The 12,594-nt window shown below is 38.9% G+C and overlaps 1 non-coding gene across 1 annotated transcript; it reads left to right on the top strand.

Annotated features, from left to right (window-relative positions):
- The first annotated feature begins 11,292 nt into the window (after positions 1-11,292).
- LOC142552451 (small nucleolar RNA R71) lies at positions 11,293-11,398 on the top strand. The gene has a single exon (XR_012821782.1). It is a non-coding gene; the product is annotated as a small nucleolar RNA R71 (small nucleolar RNA).
- Positions 11,399-12,594: the final 1,196 nt, after the last annotated feature.

Raw genomic sequence — 12,594 nt, forward strand, 5'->3', positions numbered from 1 at the left:
ATTCGAACGTCTCTTTTAATTTCAGCTCGGACACCTCTAAGAAAATGCTCGCCCTTTTCGATGTCATTGCTGGCCAGATATGGGGCAAATTGACACCCCTCTTCGAATTTGAGAATATACTCTTGCATTGACATATTTTCTTGCTTTAGTTCTAGAAATTCCTTCACTTTCTGACTTCGAACATCTCGAGGAAAATATTTGTCGTAGAATTAATCTTTAAATTCCTGCCACTTGAGTGCCGCAACATTAGCTGATCTCTTGGTGGCGTCTCACCAAGTCCTCGCCATCTTCGTCAGTAGAAAAATGGCACAGCTGACTCGATCTATATCTTCAAACTGAAGATAATCATAAATATCCTCCACAGCTTTGACCCATTCCAAGGCGACCATGGGATCCGTGCTACCATCAAATTCTGGTGGCTTCATCTTACGAAATCTTTCGTATGCGCCTTCACTACCGGGCTCGGGCCTCACTTGCTCTCTCTCTCTCCCTTGCCCTGCATTCTGCATCTGTAAGAGCTGCTGAACTTGCTCGCCATGTACCTTGGCATGTTCTTTCAGTAACTTTCTAAATTCACCAACCACTCTAGATGATGAACTATCCTCCCCTTCTTGTGCTTTACGCTTAGGCGGCATGATCCTATGATACATATTAATTTAAAACCATTTCCACACATAACATATAATAATTATTGAGGCTACACATCCATGTTATATCAAATGATGCAGGTACATACATACCGAATTGTCGACAGCAGAGGAAGTCATATGCCAAATCATTGGTCCGAAAATCTTTGCTCTGATACCACTAAATGTAACACTCGTGACTAAAATGCATAAGTAGTGCGGAAGCTTTAAAATATAATTTGGAGAAAAGGTGTAATTTTAAAAACATTTGGGCAGCATCTCCCCACAAATAGAATATGTCACCTGTCTCAAGCAATACCTAAAATACATGCAAAAGATTTTAATATTCATCTTATACCATTTAATATAGTATCTACACATATTTCTAATTCAAATATCAAAACAAGGTTTTCAATGTTTCCCAAAATAACCAAAAGCTTAACATATCAAAATAGCATCCAACCACTATCTCCAAAGTTTGGCATATTCCCTTCTCTCGCTTCGACAACTCAGGTTGATCAGTCTTTCTTGCCTGTGCCTGCATCACACGAACATAACTGGAATAAGTATAAAACTCAGCAAATGGAATCAATACTAACAAGATACATATATATAATTTTATTGTAAAACATAAAATGGATAGCCTCAATTTCATTTTCTTGAAAACATTATCCATCTCATTTCATAAACGTAGAATCATGATTAATATCATCCGTCAAGAATCATAATACAACAATACATAGGGATGATATTCATTTCATTGATCAACTGAAGAATTGATAGTTCTTATAAGATAGTTCATTCATTGCTAACCCTCTTCGTAAAAACGAATCTTATAGGAGGGACACGTACCTCTGCATAAAATGCATCTTATAAGAGAGCACATGTTTTCATCGTTAATTGGCCAATTACATTGCGGATTTAGAATTGCCAGAGGCAAAACCACTACTATCACTATCAATCCAATCATTCAATCATATAAAACTTTATTCAAACATTTTATCTAACATCTTTGAGGCATCATATAAAGTTTAACTCCTTTCCTTCAAAAATGCATAAAATTGCACTACCATATATACATATTTACATATATATAACATGAATGGAATTTGAAAGGAGTTAACATCATAAAATCATCAAAACACATACATATAGGATCATGTGATGCATTTAAGAAATGATTCCACTTACTACACTTGGAGCACTTGGTTTCCTAAACCTTCACGGTGATCCTACAACAATAAACCCAATAACTAACCATCAACACCCAAATAATAACATTAGATGACCATTTAACCCAAAACATCTAACACAACTATCATTTCCTAACTCCACCATCTTCAATAACTCAAGAACAAGAAGAAAAACCACTTACCTTGGTCTCTTTCACTAAAAAGATGAAGTTCCAACTCCGGATTGAAGATTAATTTCTTGATTAAATGAGAGAAGACGAAAAAGATGAAGAACCCTAGCCTTACACGATGGAGAAGAGAAAGGAAGAGAAGGAAAATGAGAAAAATGAGAGTCTCAACCGATTTTATGCCTTAAAATACCAAAAACACGTTTTTAAACTTTGTTGGGTGCTCGGGCGGACATCTTTTCCCGCTCGGACGCGGAACTCTCGACCAAAAACACCAGATTTTCAAAATAGGCCCGCCCGGGCGGACATCTTTTTCTGCTCGGGCGCTCTGCGCACAACTACGACAAAGATTGCTTCTGAAACGTCTCTTCCCTTCATAATTAGGAAAAGTGGTAGACATAAAAGTTGTAGCTCTATATCTTGGCTTGCATCTCCAATTGGCCTCATGTCATTTGAAGGTCTGAGTAAAGCGTTATGCTCAATCTCCCAACATGTGTCACTACAGGAACAACGAAACACACGACACACTTCGGGGCGCTTTTGGCTCGTCTTCCACAATGATTTGAACAAAACTCAAAACATGAAAGTTATAGCCTTATATCTTATATTTCTAATGGAAGTGGCCTTACATCATTCGGATCGATATACAAAATATTATGCTAAAAACCACAACTACTGTCACAGTTTCATACCGTTTCAGCACTTCCATTACCTATTTGGCTAAGGATCAACTTTCTATTCTACCCATATATTCTCTGTTTCATTCTATATCATTCAATACAATTCATATCATATCTTGAAACCATAAACCATCACCATTACATCACATATCCCCAAACGATTATCATAATAAACCATAAAAGGAATAATGACCATACTTAATCATAACCATTACCTTACATCATATGCATACGAATGTCTGGGTGTTACATTATTTCTTCAACCAACTGAGAGTGAAGAGACTTCAGCAGATAGTTACTCAGTTGCGATTAAATTATGATCCAATCGATCCGACTGCTTTGAATGACAAAGCCGTATAAAATCAATTGGACTCCGATCTGATTACATTGCAAATGAAGATCAAGGACTGGGAATCAGGTCAAGAACGGATCATCCCAGTTGCCTCTCAAGATGAATCAGAGAAGGCAACTGAACCATCAGTTCAAGAACCTTCAAAAGAACCAGTTGTTGCTTCCTCTACCCCAGTTGCACCTTCATCCTCATATTTAGCACCTCTATCTTCTAATGTTGATCCACTGCCTTATTCTGAAGCTGATTTATCTCTGGCCAATCTAGATGAAGTCATCAAATCACTGACCTCAGATATTTAGCTGGACACTTCTAGATCAGTTGAAGATATAACTGAAAAACAAGCTGATGAAGCCGTCATTTTTGAAAAACCAGCTGAAGAAATCTTGTTTGCACAACCGACAGAGTCAGTTCAGTCAAAATTTGTGACTGAACAAGCAGTTTTGAAGCAATCTGAACAAGCAGTCATTCACACGACTGAAGAGGATCAACTTCATTCAGTTCCGATTGAAGAACCGATTCCTCCGCCAACTGAACAACCAATTAAAGATCTAGCTGTTGAACCAACTGAAGAATCAGTTAGTGAACCAATCACAGAACCTTCTAATTATTTTGCTCCTCTATCTATCTCATCTCCTCCCTAGGAACTTACAACTGAAGATATGCCAAAAATAGCTATGCATTTAACAGAACCACCTGACAGAGCGATGGTTGTATTTTCTTCACCAGAAAGGGAACAGATTCCAGAAACTTCCGGAGCCATGTCTCCCAAAATTTCAGACTCTGATGCTCTATTTGAAAAAATCCAAACCGTTCAATCAAATCTCGTCAGCATGATGAACGCTATTTCTGCTATACAGTCAACTCAGCTTGAACATACCCTGAAGCTAAATTCAAACTATGAATTTACAACAGAGAGACTGGATATGCTTGACAAAAGTGTGACTGATCTCTACCTTCAAATGGATAATATCAAGAAAGACAGGCTATCGACTGAATCTCACTTCCAAACTCAAGCACTAGTCGGCAGGAGATTTGACTTTCTTGAAGAAAAACTCACTAAAAGGATTGACCTGATGCAAAAAATTATGTTAAATGCCGTATCAGATATTGCAGCAGATGTCCGCATTTTAATAAGAAAAGTGCATGTGATTGAAAAAAAGGGGGAAGTCTTGAGAGAAACAGAAGAAGAAAAAGGGAAGAAGAAGAATGTATTAAGATCAACTGATCTCAGTTCATTTGTTGAAGATTCTTATCTCTTTATTCTTTGTACGAATCTGTACATTAGAAGAATTATTTTATCTACAATAAAATCAGAGTTCTATCTTAAGTTCAGCTTATCAGTTCATACATTACAAGTTTTGTCAAACACCAAAAATGGGGAAATTGTTGGAAACTAAGTTTTGGTGGTTTGACAAACTAAAAGTTTATACTTATTGGAATAAATGATCAAAGGAGAATGAGCTTAACTAACTAAAATCATACAACTGATAGTTGCCAATAGCTAAAGATTAATGCGTACATTATCAACAGCAACTGAAGCCAGCTGAATCTTATCTACGTCGAACTGATCAGTTTTAGAATCAAACTGACTGATCAGTTGGAAACTGATCAGTTGAATCAATCAGTTATGAGCTTTCCAGCAGAGTGTTTTTCAGCTGATCTCTCAGCTGTACACATCATCATTTGAAAATGACAACCGACAAATAGTACAAACAGACTGCAACTCGTAGTGGAACGCCGCATTTCAGAGTCTACAGTGTACAAATGTCAGAAGAATGTTGACGTGACAAACAACGGCTATAAAGAATAAAATTGTATTTATTGTACCGTTGAAGAGTTGCCTATAAATAGGCGAGAAGAGAAGTTGAAAGAAATAGAACGACAAGCTTCTATTCATCTTGCTGTTACGCTGCTCAAAAACATTCACAAGCTCACAGTTATGAGAAATATCAGTAGCATTCAAGGCTATATTTCGAGCTTAAATAGCACAAGTCATTTGTTGTATAGTCATTCAAGTTGTGCTAAGATCAGTTTACGAACTGTAAGAAAAATGTATACAAAGAGTTTCAGTTTTGGCAATGTTAAGTCCAAAACTGAAGTGGGTCTATACAAACTTGTATTGATCAAATTCTTTTAGTGAATATCCTATCTTTGTGATAGAAGGGGTGACGTAGGAGGGATTCAATCTCTGACCATCCATAAACTCTTGTGTGTCATTTTATTTCAGTTACATATTCTGTCTTTCAGTCAGTTTACTTCCGCAACTGTTTTCCCAGTTAAACTGATTGTCATTGACTGACAAGGTTTCCAGTTTCAGTTTCTTACAAAACTGACACTATATTTTTGAAAAGCTACATAATCGAAAGTGTTTATTCAACCCCCCTTCTAAACACTTATTCCAGTAGTCAACCGATCCAACAAAGTGTGGGATCCAGGTGTTTACCACGGAGACCCCGTATAACAAATTCTACGCATCATCAAGTCTAAGTCGGGTTTTGCTGCCCATGCCATATAAACCGAATCATCCACAACCGGTATTTCAAGCAACCTATTAATTTCTACAGAACTATAATCCACCAGCTTCCCTCTCACAAATGCTTTATTATCGCTCCGCTCAGCCGCATTGGCATAAAATTCTCTCACTACCGGTGCCACCGCGGCTTGCGGTTGGGCACAAAACTTTTCTCATCCTCTATTTGAAATTTAGAATCAAAATTTGTTGCACAAGCTGAAAATCATGCTCTCGAATCAGAGCTCGATGTATCTTTGCATGTTCATAATGTTCTTTAGCGGCATTATTCACAAACTACTGGGAATTATGAAAGGATGACGAAGAAACATCATGACTTACCCGAGCTTTCTTCGGAGGCATCGTGGATGATTTGTACAGAAGGAGTCCAGAGTAGGATGTGTGTTGTCGGAATAATGACTCGTCGGAATCCAGAGAGGGAAGCGTCTGAGCATCTTGTGCTCGGGGAAACTCTAGCAAGACCAATGATGGAAGAGAGTGGAGGGAGACCACGTCGCCGAAACTCAGTGGAGGCCGGAAAATCACAGCGGTGGTCGGAAAATCACGGCGGTGGTCAGAGAATGCAGTGGTGGCCGGAAAAGTCATGCCTTGGTGCTGGGCGATGATGGTGTCACAAAATTTGACCTGAAAACGACAAAAAAAGAGTAAATTGAGTTGAGATTTAGAGTGGAGGCGGCGAAAATCTGAGAGGAAAAGGGTAGGGCTCGAATGGGTAAGAAAAAGAAGAGGCTGCACTTTAAAAATTCCCGCGACGCGCCTGGGCGGACATAATTTTCCTTCCGTGCAGATCTCTTGCGGCTTTCAAAATATTTCAAAGGAAAGTGCACGCCCGGGCGGATGATACACGGATTTGAGATAAATATTTTCACCCCAGTGCGCTCGGGAGGATCAAGGGTAGGCCTGGGCGGATATCGTGCCCTGCAAAAAAATATTATTATTATTATTTGTTAACAAATGTGTAAAATAAAAAATAACTAAAATATTGAAATCGAATTAAGTAGGGAAGAGAGGTAGTTCTCAATTTATAGTCGAGAGCTTGACTGTCAGTCAGTTTCAGTTCGGATTGTTATGGAACCGGGTGATTCAAAGTTGTGGCTCTATTGTGCCACCCATGTAGTGCTTCAGTCGCTGGGCATTGATCATAAATGAACCATCTTTTTCATCTTGTAGTTCTACGGCTCCCGATGGTTATACTTTAGAAATCACGAATGGACCAGACCATCGCGACTTCAATTTTCCGGGAAACAGTCGCAACCGAGAGTTGTAGAGTAGGAAATTTTCGCCTTCCTTTAATTCTCTTTCGATGATTCGCCTGTCATGAGCCCTCTTTGTCTTCTCCTTGTATGATAATGCAAGATCATATGCCAGATTTTGGAATTCTTCCAACTGATCCAATTGAAGTAGAAGTCGTTCACATGTATCAGTAAAATTAAATTTAGTGCTTTTGTTGCCCGGTATGCCCGATGCTCTAACTCTACAGGTAAATGACATGCTTTACCAAACAGTAGCCTATATGGTGTAGTGCCTATAGGTGTTTTAAAAGTAGTCTTATATGCCCAAAGAGCATCATCTAACCTTACAGACCAGTATTTCCGACTGACACCTACACTTTTTCAAAATCCGCTTGATCTCTCGGTTAGACACTTCCACTTGACCACTCGTCTGGGGGTGATAGGGGTTAGAGATCCTATGTGTGACACCATATTTGGTCAAAAGTTTTTCAAATAGTTTGTTGCAAAAATGGGTGCCACCATCACAAATGATTGCTCGTGCTATTCCTAATCTATTAAAAATATTTTTCTTTAAAAATTTCAAGACCACCTGGGCATCATTAGTGGCATATTCTTCTACCTCTACCCACTTAGACACATAGCCAACCGCAACCAGAATATATTTTTTCGTGAACGAAATGGGAAAGGGTCCCATGAAGTCTATCCCCCACACTCAAAAACCTCACACTCAGTGATATGGTTTAATGGCATTTCATGATGGTTAAAGATGTTACATGTCTGCTGGCATTTATCACAGGCAAGCACATAAGAAAGATCATCTTTAAACAGAGTCGATCAATAGAAGCCACATTCAAGTACCTCAGATGTCGTTCTTTTGGTCCAAAATGACCACCTACCTCACGGTCATGGCAATGGTCGAGAATTTGACCAAATTCTTCCTCTACAACACACCTTCTTATCATGGAATCTGAACAAATCTTAAACAAAAATGGCTCCTCCCAAAAATAATACTTCACGTCAGAAAAGAATTTCTTTCGTTGGTGGAACGATAGATTGGGTGATGGTGTGCCTGTGACAAGAAAGTTAGCAAAATTTGCATATAGAAGACAGTGTTTCACCACAAATAGCTGCTCATCAGGAAATCAATCATTAATGGCATGATCTACACAGTCATTACTAATAAGCTCCAATCTAGACAAGTGATCAGCTACTACATTCTCAACACCCTTCTTTTCCTTTATTTCTAAATCAAACTCTTGTAGCAATAAAATCCACCTAATTAGGCGTGGCTTTGCATCTTTCTTAGCAAGTAAATATTTCAGTGCAGAGTCGTCTGTGTAAACAATGACTTTTGACAAAACAAGTTAAAAATGAAATTTGTCAAGCGCGAATACTACTGCAAGTAATTCCTTTTCAGTAGTTGCAAAATTTAATTGAGCCTTATCTAGGGTCTTACTTGCGTAGTAAATTGTATGAAATACCTTGTTTTGCCGCTGGCCAAGCACCGCCCCAACCACAGTATCACTGGCATCGCACATGACCTCGAAAGGTAGATCCCAATCCGGTGCCACCAAAACAAGGGCCGTCGCCAAGCGCTCCTTCAAATCCTTGTACGCCTGCTGATAGGTGGAATTAAAATCAAACGGAACATCTTTCATTAGTAAAGAAGATAGAGGTTTGGCCATTTTAAAAAAATCTTTAGTGAACCGTCGATAAAAACCGCCCATTAAAACCGGCGTGGCCTATAAAACTTCTAAGTCCCTTTATAGATGTCGGAGGTGGTAAGTTCTTGATAATTTCTACTTTTGCCTTATCCACCTCTATTCCCTACTCCGATATTTTGTGCCCCAATACTATGCCTTCTTGTATCATAAAATGACATTTTTCCCAATTCAGCACCAAATTCGTCTCCTCACTCATCAACACCACCTTCAAATTCTGCAAACAGTCATCAAAAGAAGATCCAAATATCAAGAAGTCATCCATAAATATTTCAAAGAAAGTTTATATCATGTCATGAAATATCGCAGTCATACATCGTTGAAACGTGGCAGGGGCATTACACAAACCAAATGGCATTCATCTAAAAGCAAAGGTGTCGTAAGGACAAGTAAAATTGGTTTTCTCTTGGTCCTCAGGCGCAATCATGATTTGGTTATACCCTAAATACCCATCCAAAAACCAATAAAACTCATGACCCACTAACCTCTCAAGCATTTGATCAATGAAGGGAAGTGGATAGTGATCTTTATTGGTGGCATCATTCAATTTCCTATAGTCGATGCACACACGCCATCCCGTAATTGTCCTAGTGGGTATCAATTCATTTTGTTCATTTGTGATAATAGTAATCCCACCTTTTTTCGACACGCATTGAACATAACTCACCCATTCATTATCAGATATAGGATAGATAATACCTGCATCAAGGAGTTTGATAGTTTCTGCTTTTACTACCTCTTGCATCTTTGGATTCAATCTTCTCTGAGGTTGCACAAGAGGTGAGTACTTGTCTTCCATCAATATCTTGTGCATACAGACTGATGGATTGATCCCTTTGATATCCGCCACATTCCACGCAAATGCACTCTTGTGCGCTTTCTAGACTTTCAGCAGTTTGTCCTCCATCGCATATGTCAAACTAGAAGAAAAATCACAGGAAGTTTATTACTCTCACCTAGATAGACGTATTACAGATGTGGAGGCAACGGCTTGAGCTCAAGAGTCGGTGGCTCCTCTATGCTTGACTTCTGAGGGGTCAAGTCTATCCGATCCCCCAAGTCCTATAATCTCATCCGTATTGGCCTCTTCCATGATTGGTTGACATTAAGGTATGCCACTATTTCAGCTTTCTCATCATACAATTCGTCTTCTCTCAATTCGATGGTGAGAGTGGCTTCCAAAGGGTCTTTAATAGCATCCTGCACATAGTTACACAAAAGAGAATCAAAATAATCAATTCTAAAACAACTATCAGATTTTAGTGCGTGCTTAAGTGCATTAAAGACATCAAAAGTAATCTCCTCTTCCCCCACTCTCAATCTCAACTTCCCTTCCTGCACATCAATTAGAGCCTTTATAGTTGCAAGGAATGACCTCCCCAATATCAACGGCATCTCCATGTCCTCTTCCATGTCGAGCACCACAAAATCTATAGAAAAAATAAATTTGTCCACTTTTACCAGCACATCCTCAACAACTCCTCGTGGATACTTGACAGATCGGTCTGCTAGCTGTAAAGACATCCTCGTTGGCTTAGGTTCTCCCAATCCCAGTTTCCTAAACACAGACAAAGGCATGATATTAAGACTTGCACTAAGATCACATAGGGCTTTATGAAAACAACATCACCAATCATGCAAGGAATAGAAAAACTCCATGGATCCTTAAGTTTCGATGGGATCTTGTTTTGCACCAAAGCAGAGCAATTTTCAGTTAAATTAACTGTCATGTGATCCTCCAATTTTCTCTTATTTGCTAAGATGTCCTTCAGGAATTTAGCATAACTAGACATTTGCATCAAGGCATCGGCAAAAGGAATATTGATGTGCAATTTTTAAATACCTCAAGAAACTTACTGAATTGCGCATCAAGTTTTTTCTTTTTCAATGTTGCAGGAAAAGGAGGAGGTATAACAATTTTGGATTGTGCAGTGGGTGCTAGTGTAGAGTTACAAGACTTACCTTTGGATATCTCAGCCTGTTCATCCGGTAATTGACTTTTTTCTTTTTCTTTGGACTCCAAAATTTTCCCACTCTTCAACTCGATGGCCTTCACTTGATCTTTTGGATTGGTCTCTGTGTTACTTGGCAAGGTGCCCGGTTTTCTACTTGCTATCATCTTAGCCAACTGTCCAATCTTATTCTCCAGCCCCTTTATCAATGCATCTTGGTTTGGAGTCTAGTTTCGGTAGATGAGATGAACTTAGAAATCATATGCTCCAAATAGGACTTTTCTTCTCTAGGAGGGTCGGATCTGTACATCGGTTGTTTTCCATATGGTTGTCCTCCTTGTGGTCGATTATGACTATTTGGACCACCCCATGAGAGGTTGGGATGTTGCCTCCATCCAAGATTATATGTGTTCGAATAAGGATCATTCCTTGGACGATTTTGGACTCCCACTTGATTCACTGGTGCCTCGTTTTGCACATAAAAGGGGTTGCCATCTTGACAGTCTTTTGCAAAGTGTTCACCTCCACACTTATCACAAAATATCTCTTGAAGATGCATAGTCGTGCCACCCATATTCAAGCCGTCCAATTTCCCGTTCAAAACATCAAGTTGCACAGTAATAGCAGAAAGGTCAGTTACCTGGTGAACTCTTGCAGTTCTCCGCTGGTTGTTCCTTTCAGATTGAGGATGATAGCTACTAGCAGCCATATCCTCCAACAACTCATATCCTTCCTCAGGAGTTTTTCTCAATAGGTTTCCACAGGCAGCAGCATCTATCATAGTACGATTAGGAGTAAGCAAGCCATAATAAAATATTTGAACGACTAACCAAAGTGGCAGTTCGTGATGCGGGCATCTTCATAATAAATCTTTGAAGTGCTCCCATGCCTCGTATAAAGACTCTTGCTCGAATTGAGCAAATGTGGTGATGTCTGCCTGCAGCTTCATTGTCTTACATGGAGGAAAGTATTTAATGAGAAATGCTTTCGCCATGTCCTCCCATGTGGTGATAGAACCTACAGGCAAACAATTTAACCAGGCTTTAGCTTTGTCACGTAAGGAGAAAGGAAATAAACGTAATCTAACAGCATCTTCGGACACTCCATTAAATTTAAATGTATCGCAAATTTCAAGAAAATTTTTGATGTGCGTGTTTGGGTCATCCAACGCAGATCCCCAAACTCGACGGTATTCTGGATCATCTGAACTATTGCTGGCTTGATTTCGAAGTGGTTTGCCCGCACAATAAGCCTCACAATGCTGAGGCGTGCACCATCCAAAGAAGGCTGGGCATACTCTAGCATCGGTATGCGGCGCGACATCTCAACATGTCTATGTTCGCGGTGTTCCTCCTCATGCTCGTGCTCGTGCCTCTCCATCACTTCCATCAGTCTCTGCTGCTGTCTTCTTCTGCGGAAATTTCTTTCAATATCAGGGTCAAACTGCTCAAGCTCCAAGTCAAGTGACTTTGGCATGCACTGGAAAAGATATCTGGAATAGAATATGGAGTGTTGGCTCAAGAAAATAAAAAAATGCTAAAGAAAATAACTAAAAATAAAATTGTGAATTAACAATCCCCGACAACGGCGCCACAAACTTGATCGAGCAAACTTGCACTGTAAAACTCTTGGTCCAAATTAATAATATTTAAGCTCGAAATAATCGCAAGTGCACGATGCCAAGTTATAATATAATGTACTAGAGTACGAATATCGTTCCACTAGAGACACTATTTTTTTAATATTATTTTCAGTTATTAAATCTTTAGCAACGAAATTCGGATAATTGTTTTATACTACTACAATTAAATAAGAACTCAAAGATAAAATTCAAGAATTAAATGATGAGATATATAATCTAGAATGATTAATTAAAATTCAATTCATTACAAGAAAATCTTAATTCAATAACACGTCAAAGACAACGGTTTTTATGTCTTTTAACCATGGTTTCAAGAAAAACCGTTGTCGTAGGCTCAAAAAAGCCGCTCATATACAACAGTTTCTTAAAAATCGTTGTCTTAGATATGTCTACCACAACGCTTTTGAAAAACCGTTGTCTATAAGCGTGTTTTTTTGTCTAAAACAACGATTTTTAAAAACCGTTGTTTATGAGCGTGTTTTTTTGGGATATGACAACA

Source organism: Primulina tabacum, chromosome 7 (genome assembly GCF_025594145.1).
Source record: "Primulina tabacum isolate GXHZ01 chromosome 7, ASM2559414v2, whole genome shotgun sequence".
Lineage (NCBI taxonomy): Eukaryota > Viridiplantae > Streptophyta > Magnoliopsida > Lamiales > Gesneriaceae > Primulina > Primulina tabacum.